General features: G+C 42.1%; 2 pseudogenes; one reads left to right on the top strand and one right to left on the bottom strand.

Annotated features, from left to right (window-relative positions):
• Window positions 1-7,299: 7,299 nt before the first annotated feature.
• LOC134937473 (5S ribosomal RNA) lies at window positions 7,300-7,418 on the bottom strand (annotated as a pseudogene).
• A 2,601-nt stretch (window positions 7,419-10,019) lies between these two features.
• LOC134937092 (5S ribosomal RNA) lies at window positions 10,020-10,138 on the top strand (annotated as a pseudogene).
• The last annotated feature ends 587 nt before the right edge of the window (window positions 10,139-10,725 follow it).

Below are 10,725 nucleotides of genomic sequence, written 5' to 3'. Positions count from 1 at the left end.
TCTCTTCTGGAAAGCGGTGATACAAAGCGTAGCCTGCCTAGGAACGAGTTGGTGTTTGCGAGATGCTGCTACTGGTGCCGCCGCTGCTGTTCTTGCTGCGGGAGGCAATACATCTACCCAGTGGGCTGTCACAGTCATATAGTCCTGAGTCTGCCCTGCTCCACTTGTCCACATGTCCGTGGTTAAGTGGACATTGGGTACAACTGCATTTTTTAGGACACTGGTGACTCTTTTTCGGATGTCTGTGTACATTTTCGGTATCGCCTGCCTAGAGAAATGGAACCTAGATGGTATTTGGTACCGGGGACACAGTACCTCAATCAAGTCTCTAGTTGCCTCTGAATTAACGGTGGATACCGAAACCACGTTTCTCACCGCCCAGGCTTCCAAGGCCTGAGTTATCTGCTTTGCAGCAGGATGAATGCTTTGATATTTCATCTTCCTCGCAAAGGACTGTTGGACAGTCAATTGCTTACTGGAAGTAGTACAAGTGGTCTTCCGACTTCCCCTCTGGGATGACTATCGACTCCCAGCAGCAACAACAGCAGCGCCAGCAGCAGTAGGCGTTACACTCAAGGATGCATCGGAGGAATCCCAGGCAGGAGAGGACTCGTCAGACTTGCCAGTCACATGGCCTGCAGGACTATTGGCTTTCCTGGGTAAGGAGGAAATTGACACTGAGGGAGTTGGTGGTGTGGTTTGCAGATGCTTGGTTACAAGAGGAAGGGATTTAGTGGTCAGTAAGCTGCTCCCGCTGTCATCCAAAGTTTTTGAACTTGTCACTGACTTATGATAAATGCGCTGCAGGTGACGTATAAGGAAGGATGTTCCGAGGTGGTTAACGTCCTTACCCCTACTTATTACAGCTTGACAAAGGCAACACACGGCTTGACACCTGTTGTCCGCATTTGTGTTGAAATAATTCCACACCGAAGAGCTGATTTTTTTTGTATTTTGACCAGGCATGTCAATGGCCATATTCGCTCCACGGACAACAGGTGTCTCCCCGGGTGCCTGACTTAAACAAACCACCTCACCATCAGAATCCTCCTTGTCAATTTCCTCCCCAGCACCAGCAACACCCATATCCTCATCCTGGTGTACTTCAACAGTGACATCTTCAATTTGACTATCAGGAACTGGACTGTGGGTGCTCCTTCCAGCACTTGCAGGGGGCGTGCAAATGGTGGAAGGCGCAAGCTCTTCCCGTCCAGTGTTGGGAAGGTCAGGCATCGCAACCGACACAATTGGACTCTCCTTGTGGATTTGTGATTTAGAAGAGCGCACAGTTCTTTGCTGTGCTTTTGCCAGCTTAAGTCTTTTCATTTTTCTAGCGAGAGGATGAGTGCTTCCATCCTCATGTGAATCTGAACCACTAGCCATGAACATAGGCCAGGGCCTCAGCCGTTCCTTGCCACTCCGTGTCGTAAATGGCATATTGGCAAGTTTACGCTTCTCATCAGACGCTTTCAATTTTGATTTTTGGGTCATTTTACTGAACTTTTGTTTTTTGGATTTTACATGCTCTCTACTATGACATTGGGCATCGGCCTTGGCAGACGACGTTGCTGGCATTTCATCGTCTCGGCCATGACTAGTGGCAGCAGCTTCAGCACGAGGTGGAAGTGGATCTTGATCTTTCCCTATTTTAACCTCCACATTTTTGTTCTCCATTTTTTAATGTGTGGAATTATATGCCAGTATCAATAGCAATGGCCTACTACTATATATACTGCGCACAACTAAAATGCACCACAGGTATAGAATGTAGATGGATAGTATACTTAATGATGACACAGAGGTAGGTACAGCAGTGGCCTTCCGTACCGTACTGCTATATATACTGGTGGTCACTGTCAGCAAACTGCAAAACTAAAATGCACCACAGGTATAGAATGTAGATGGATAGTATACTTAATGACGACACAGAGGTAGGTACAGAAGTGGCCTTCCGTACCGTACTGCTATATATAGTATACTGGTGGTCACTGTGTCAGCAAACTGCAAAACTAAAATGCACCACAGGTATAGAATGTAGATGGATAGTATACTTAATGACGACACAGAGGTAGGTAGAGCAGTGGCCTTCCGTACCGTACTGCTATATATAGTATACTGGTGGTCACTGTGTCAGCAAACTGCAAAACTAAAATGCACCACAGGTATAGAATGTAGATGGATAGTATACTTAATGACGACACAGAGGTAGGTACAGCAGTGGCCTTCCGTACCGTACTGCTATATATAGTATACTGGTGGTCACTGTGTCAGCAAACTGCAAAACTAAAATGCACCACAGGTATAGAATGTAGATGGATAGTATACTTAATGACGACACAGAGGTAGGTACAGCAGTGGCCTTCCGTACCGTACTGCTATATATAGTATACTGGTGGTCACTGTGTCAGCAAACTGCAAAACTAAAATGCACCACAGGTATAGAATGTAGATGGATAGTATACTTTATGACGACACAGAGGTAGGTACAGCAGTGGCCTTCCGTACCGTACTGCTATATATAGTATACTGGTGGTCACTGTGACAGCAAACTGCAAAACTAAAATGCACCACAGGTATAGAATGTAGATGGATAGTATACTTAATGACGACACAGAGGTAGGTACAGCAGTGGCCTTCCGTACCGTACTGCTATATATACTGGTGGTCACTGTGTCAGCAAACTGCAAAACTAAAATGCACCACAGGTATAGAATGTAGATGGATAGTATACTTAATGACGGCACAGAGGTAGGTACAGCAGTTGCCTTCCGTACCGTACTGCTATATATAGTATACTGGTGGTCACTGTGTCAGCAAACTGCAAAACTAAAATGCACCACAGGTATAGAATGTAGATGAATAGTATACTTAATGACGACACAGAGGTAGGTACAGCAGTGGCCTACTGTACCGTAATGCTATATATTATATACTGGTGGTCACTGGTCAGCAAAACTTTGCACTGTACTCCTCCTATATAATATTATACTGGTGGTCCCCAGTCCCCACAATAAAGCAGCACACTGAGCACAGATATGGAGTGTTTTTCAGGCAGACAACGTATACTGATGGTCACTGTCAGCAAAACTCTGCACTGTACTCCTGCTATATAATACAGCTGCTCCCCAGTCCCCACAATTAAGCAGTGTGAGCACAGATATATGCAGCACACTGAGCACAGATAAGGAGCATTTTTTTCAGGCAGAGAACGGATAAACTGGTGGTCACTGATCAGCAAATTTCTGCACTGGACTCCTCCTATATTATACAGCTGCTCCCCAGCCCTCCCCACAATTAAGCAATAAAGCACAATCAATTTCAACAATAACGGAGAGGACGCCAGCCACGTCCTCTCTCTAACATTTCCAATGCACGAGTGAAAATGGCGGCGACGCGCGGCTGCTTATATAGAATCCGAATCTCGCGAGAATCCGACAGCGGGATGATGACGTTCGGGCGCGATCGGGTTAACCGAGCCATACGGGAGAATCCGAGTATGGCTCGGACCCGTGTAAAAAGGGTGAAGTTCGGGGGGGTTCGGTTTCCGAGAAACCGAACCCGCTCATCACTAATAAAAATACAATAATTTCTGGAGGTACGTGTAACCTTAAATACAAATCCAATGCTTCCAAAGCATTGTTTCTTTTACTTTGTATGTAAAACCATTTTATGCAAAAAAGATATGCATAATTTTTATAATTGCATTCTACTATTCCTGCAATGTCTTTTTTTGTATATTGTCTTTATATCATCAAGTTCAGAATACATGAAACATCTACAGGAACTATTACTTTGTACTGTTTTAATTAGACAGGTGAAAAACATTGAATATAATAATAACTTCAGTAATTAATTCTAAATTGATTCATCTTATTAATGCAAGTGATATATTACATTTTAACATAACAATTCAGTAAGTTATCATGAGTTCTCAGAGTGGGTGAATCAAAGATATTAAAAAGTAACTTTTTGCTAGATGTTCACTAACAGTGAAAAATCTATTATGTACTTGAATATTAAAAGAATGATCGGGGTCGATGCAACACTGTGGGGGGCTTCTGCTTGGGGTAGGTGGAAATTCAGTGGATGGAAGGCTAGACTCCAGCGTGGACCTCAGAAAAGGGCCCAGGCACATCTACTCAGGCCAGAAGGATAAACAAATTTAAAAACTAAAGGGAATATTATTATTATAAGACTAAAGAGGGCACGTAATAATATTAGACACACTGTTCTTGACCATTACTGATTACAGCCTTGCCTTACCGATGTGCAGGTTGTAACATTGACCCGTTGCTTATATGACAAGTGTTCAACATCATATTGCAAATTACCTTTAGGTTTAATTATTGATAATGATATACTCTTCTTTGGCTAAAAATACTCCTCAAAAATGTGAACAAAAAAATGTATACTCTGCAAAAAAAGAGATTTGGCACAACCACTGTTCTCTGACATTTCACTGGGATGGTTTTAAATGTAACTTATCATCAGCTGGTAACTATATATCTTGCTAATACATCTGGGAGCTGGGAATTATAGTCACTTACAGTATGTTTAACAAATATTTTTCTATCCTTTAAACAAAAATTATAAGGCTAATACAAATGTTCATGGGAAAGCCTGGACAAGTTGCAAAAGGGCTAATACAGATTCATATTTATTATAAATGTAATTTATACTTGAATAAATTCATATATAAAAACAATACAACAAAGTTATCTGTATAATTCATCGTAACCCTGCTGTCTTTTGTATTAAATTGTATATATTAGCTCATTTGCTGCATAATCTGCCTGTTACTGTATCTTGTTACTACAGTACTCTACAGTTGCTCTGTACATTTGTTTTCTTTATATTCTGCAAATATATAGATTGTTCTTACAGCTTAAGGATGGAGAATACTTGGTAACTAAGGGCCTAACTCAGAGTTGATGGCAGCAGCAAATTTGTTTGCAGTTGGGGAAAACCATGGGGGTCATTCCAAGTTGATCGCAGCAGGAAATTTTTTAGCACTTGGGCAAAGCCATGTGCACTGCAGGGAGGGGGGGGGGCCGATATAACATGTGCAGAGAGAGTTAGATTTGGGTGGGTTATTTTGTTTCTGTGCAGTACTTACCCTGGCTGCTTTATTTTTACACTGCAATCTAGATTGCAGATTGAACACACCACACCCAAATCTATCTCTCTCTGCACATGTTATATCTGCCTCCCCTGCAGTGCACGTGGTTTTGCCCAACTGCTAACAAAGTTCCTGCTGCGATCAACTCAGAATTACCCCCCAAGTTGATCGCAGCAGGAAATTTTTTAGCACTTGGGCAAAACCATGTGCACTGCAGGGGGGGCAGATATAACATGTGCAGAGAGAGTTAGATTTGGGTTATTTTGTTTCTGTGCAGGGTATATACTGGCTGCTTTATTTTTACAATCAGAAGAGCACAATTGCTAGCTCCTCAGTGCGCTGGTGCATGGCTGACAGCTGACGGCCCAGCGAGGCAGAGGCGGTCGCTGGGCAGGGGGGGACGGCACGGCGGCATTTTGACACCGTTTTGTGGGTGCGGTCCGGCCAACGCAGGCGTGGATGAGCCATGCGGGGGGCGGGCCGCAGAGCTGCATGACATCACACGCAGCCACTGCGACCCAGGCAGCGACGAGTAACTCCCGGCCAGCACGCAAAAGCTGTGCTGGTCGGGAGTTACTCCTGAAGTGCAAAAGCATCGCCGCTGTGCAATGCTTTTGTACTTCTGTGGGGCGGGGCGGGCCTGACATGCGGGGCGGACTAGCCCTATGCTAGGCGTACCCCACATGACTGTGTGCCTGATCGTAGCCCTGCAAAATTTTGCAGGGCTACGATCAGGTCTGAATTAGGGCCATGGTTTTGCCCATTAGCTAAAAAAATTGCTGCTGCGTTCAGATCAGAATTAGGCCCTAAAACTAGAGCAGTACATTGCCATTATAGGCAAGAAGATATTGTATTTGGTCAATAAATACAAAAATCCCAACACTCTACAGCATTGATATCAGTGCAAAATCTGTTAATTTAGGACCCTTAAAAGAACAATTATAGCAATAGGATCTGTGGAAATCAGCTTCGGACTGGTGACATTATCTGTGTGTGTACTTGGAACTGTGACATTCATCTTTGAAGGATAATGTTCCATAGAGTGAGGAAGCTACAGGCTAGTATGTAGGGTCTACGTGTGATGAGTTTCTAAATAATTTAGTGTTACACTAATAATGTCCCTTATAAACCTTCAATGAATGAACTCCCTTATTTCTTAAGGTGGTTTATATGGATTACTAACCACTTAACTGGCAATATTTTCTCAGAAAACCGCTCCGAAAATGTAAGGTTTCTTTTATGTGTGAATTAGGTGAAGAACATGTTTTTAAACTTCCCCACAATTAGAAAAAAAAAGTAAATAAATAAATAATTTTTCAAACATTGTGACCATCGCGATTGATGGCGGCAAGAGGGGGGGCAATGTGGGGTGAGGGACGGGGTGACACTGGGCTACCCGATCACTGCTGGCCACAGTGTTTGGGACAGGGGGGCCGCAGAGCTGTAGGAGTGTTTTTTTCTGATACTAACAGAAGGAGGTGACGCTGGGCTGCCTGCCTGATCACTGCTAACTACAGTGATCAGCACAGAGGGAGGAGGTGGTAGTGAGGGCAGAGCTGCAACTGCTTATATTCACTGATGCCCGATCACTGCACACAGTGATCTGGGAGAGGGAGGAAAGGAGGGAGGCTTTCTGCAGTGCTGCCCGATCCCTGTAGCTGGAGAAAGTTGCAAGAAGAAAAGAAGACTCCTGTGTGGGCGCACTCGTTATTATCGTGACAAAATATGTTGAATAAGTGATCTAAAACCAAATTTTATTGAATATATAAAATAATATAGTATCCCACAATTACGTATACACATGGAAAACAATTATGGTATACCGGTGGTATAAGGAGCTAAAATTAAAATATGTTCTGGTTATCTATATCAATAATAGATCAATGAGAGATTGCAGACACTATCAGTACTGCAACATTATCTCATCACACCTGCACAAGCAATGCTTGTATTTCATGAGACCTCAATGGGTTAAAGTCACAGAATGGAATTTCAGGACCTTTAATATCCAACAACCATTATCCTTATTGTAATTCTTATATAGAGCATATAAAAGCCTAACCGGTCTGTGGCCTATAGGATAATTGATAAGAATCCAGGCATAAGCTTTAGAATTAGATCAGAAGAAAGAAAATGGTGGTGATCCTGCTGTTAGTGTTAGTCAGGAAAAATTATAGTGTAAGCTACTACACGTAGTATTCCCTGGGGGTCACCCTTCCAGGTACTCACCAGGCCCAACACCATTTAGCTTCCAAGATCAGACGAGATTGGGAATATACAGTGTGGTATGATAGTACACAGTAGGACACATATCCTGAACCACTAATTAGAATGCACCTGAAATAGCATCTCAGGATATCCCTGAGAGAGAGTGATAACAGGAGGAATTCACAGATTTGTGAAGCGTGGATCTGCTGTCCATCATAAGGATTTTGCAAAAGGATTTGAATATTTTTGGCCTGAAGAAAATAAATCTTGGAGTAAGAGGAGGATATGTGACTAAGGAACTCCTGAAGAAAGAAACTGAATGGATTTTTAGATTTAATACACTCAGACCGATGGGCCTTAATGAGAGTAACAACTATGGTTTTTTTTTTTTATGATAATGAGTTCTCCTAAAACTCATGGTAGATTTATTATGAAGCAGATCTTTATTGATCCAGAAGACCCAGACAATCAACCTCTCAGTTATTCTCTCTAACCCAATATAGTCAAACTTACTTTCTTGTTCCAATCCCCACAATTCCTCTGCAAACTTCCAACCATTGTCTTTCCTTTACTTTAAATAACATCAATATATGGTCCCATTTAATTCCCCTAGCGAACTCACTTTATTCTGACCCCAAGGCAACCATTCCCCCCCCCCCTCCCATCCTTGGTGTTTTTGTGCAGTGGCCCTCATGTTTTCTGTTTCTATTTTTTCCACACTAGTTTATTACTTATTCACCATTCCACCTTGTTGATCAGGTCAGTTGGTCCAAATATTCACCTAATGCACTATACTTACCCCCTTTTTTTCACAATAAAGGCACCATCACTTTGTCTTGCACGCTAATGCAGGAGCATTACCTTATGTTAATGATATTGCAATCACCAATTTGCATGATCCAGTATGTTACACACATACACATACTTCATATACAACCATAAAAACCTTTTGAGATCCCATTTACTATTTCCCTAGTTTATTCTCACTCACAGCCCCCCAGGACCAATTCAATATCTGGAAAGATCAATTATACAATAAACCTTTTTCTTTTATCCCATTTCATATAGTATGGGAATAATAAGTTGGGTGTTATTACTGAGGCATCTGAGCTATATCACCCATATCTCCGTATATACACTATTTGGGACCCAGTAATTCAGTAACATAGCAAATTACATGGGCTCCCCCTCAGGTGAGTATGTCTGGGCATGATCCGGGTACATACTGACATCCTGAATGCTCTGTCCTTTAACTAGGCATGTATGGTTGAGATTGGTGCTTGCAACTCACTAGCATCCTGGCATTGCTATGGCAATCCTCACACGCCTGGACGCTGGACTCATGTACCACTGTGACGTAGCCCGTAACCTAGCAATGCGGCGGAAGTCATTGTACGTACTTCCACCAGCTCCATTGTCGGGCTGCATCCGGCGCCCTGGTCCGCGACTTTATTTTTTCCCAGCAATGAGGCGTAGGGCATCATATTATATACTTCCACCGATGCATCTATAGTAATATTAAGTCATTATCAATTTGATTCATTCTCCAGTAACCCGACGGAAGTTGTATTTCATACTTCCGCTGGGGACGACATATGCAGTGCACTTATGACACGCAACAATCGTTGCCTAGCAACCCCACTGAGGGGAATAATACCATTTACGTCAGCTGTTACAAGCAATCAGTCACTGACCTCGCTGATTGGTTAACAGCAGCGAGACAGGGCATTTAAACTCCAACCTGAGACCTTCTCGGTACAATTGGAAGTGAGCAAGCCCGGCTGAACAGGGGAAACGCGTCTTCCTTCACACATGGACCCATTATCCTCCATTTCCTAACCTATGGATCTCATACTCTATTAATCCCTTAGGACTTCTGCCAATTAACATGCAGCACTGGCAGTACTTCTCTGAGTTACACACCACTCAGGGACCTGAGTGGTAACCGATACCCTTTTTTTCTTTGATCCTTTCAGATTGTCAGTACTATTTAAATTGCTTAAGATGTGATATTTACAATTCAAAATACCAACTTTAATATTGTTTGTACTGATTCTGTGGATGTAATATTATTTGGACCAATTCTGTGGATGGAAACTCACTCTATGTATGTATTCCATGCCACACATATGTATATGCAGATATGTTATGGTAGAGATGCCCTCGTTTACTTGCATTTCATGCATGGCTATTGGGTGCATATGATCTCTCCAGCTTTGGCATTATAAACTCCGGGAAAAATATCAGGTTTCTCCAATCACACCATAGTACCTCTGTAAATATAATTAATGTGTAATATCAGGAATCTGTTACACATGTATACACATAGACATGTTTATGGCAAAGATGTCCCTTATATCTGCATTTGAGCATTGCTATTGAGTTCAGATAATCTTTATAATCACAATATCTTGCACCTGTGAGCCTTGGTAAATATCATAACATATATTTTTCAATTATATGATAACATTTGTGTGGATATCCTCTTTGCAAAATTAGGAATCTGGCACCATTCTCTCTTCCTACTTTGTGGACTCTCATCCGCGATTAAGAGAATTCTCTGTCTAACGCGGACAGCAGATCCACGCTTCACAAATCTGTGAATTCCTCCTGTTATCACTGTCTCTCTGGGATATCCTGAGATGCTATTTCAGGTGCACTCTCATTAGTGGTTCAGGATATGTGTCCTACTGTCTACTATCATACCACACCATATACGCCCAATCTCGTCTGATCTTGGAAGCTAAACGGTGTTGGGCCTGGCGAGTACCTGGAAGGGGGACCCCCAGGGAATACTTTGTGTAGTAGCATACACTAAAATTTTTCCTGACTTAAAACTAACAGCAGGATCACCACCATTTTCTTTCTTCTGATCTAATTCTAAAGCTTATGCCTGGATTCTTATCAATTATCCTATAGGCCACAGACCGGTTAGGCTTTTATATGCTCTGTATGTTATAAGAATTACAATAAGGATAATGGATGTTGGATATTAAAGGTCCTGAAATTCCATTCTGTGACTTTAACCCATTGAGGTCTCATTAAATACAAGCATTGCTTGTGCAGGTGTGATGAGATAATGTTGCAGTACTGATAGTGTCTGCAATCTCTCATTGATCTATTATTGATATAGATAACCAGAACATATTTTAATTTTAGATCCTTATACCACCGGTATACCATAATTGTTTTCCTTGTGTATACATAATTGTGGGATACTATATATTTTATATATTCAATAAAATTTGGTTTTAGTTCACTTATTCAACATATTTTGTCACGATAATAACAAGTGCGCCCACACAAGAGTCTTCTTTTCTTCTTGCAACTTTCTCCAGCTACAATACTGATTCAGGGTGCACCACCAGATGGGCACAATTAGGGAGCTGATTACCCAA

The sequence above is a fragment of the Pseudophryne corroboree genome, chromosome 6, assembly GCF_028390025.1.
Source record: "Pseudophryne corroboree isolate aPseCor3 chromosome 6, aPseCor3.hap2, whole genome shotgun sequence".
NCBI lineage: Eukaryota > Metazoa > Chordata > Amphibia > Anura > Myobatrachidae > Pseudophryne > Pseudophryne corroboree.
This window is presented reverse-complemented; position numbering and strand designations above follow the sequence as displayed.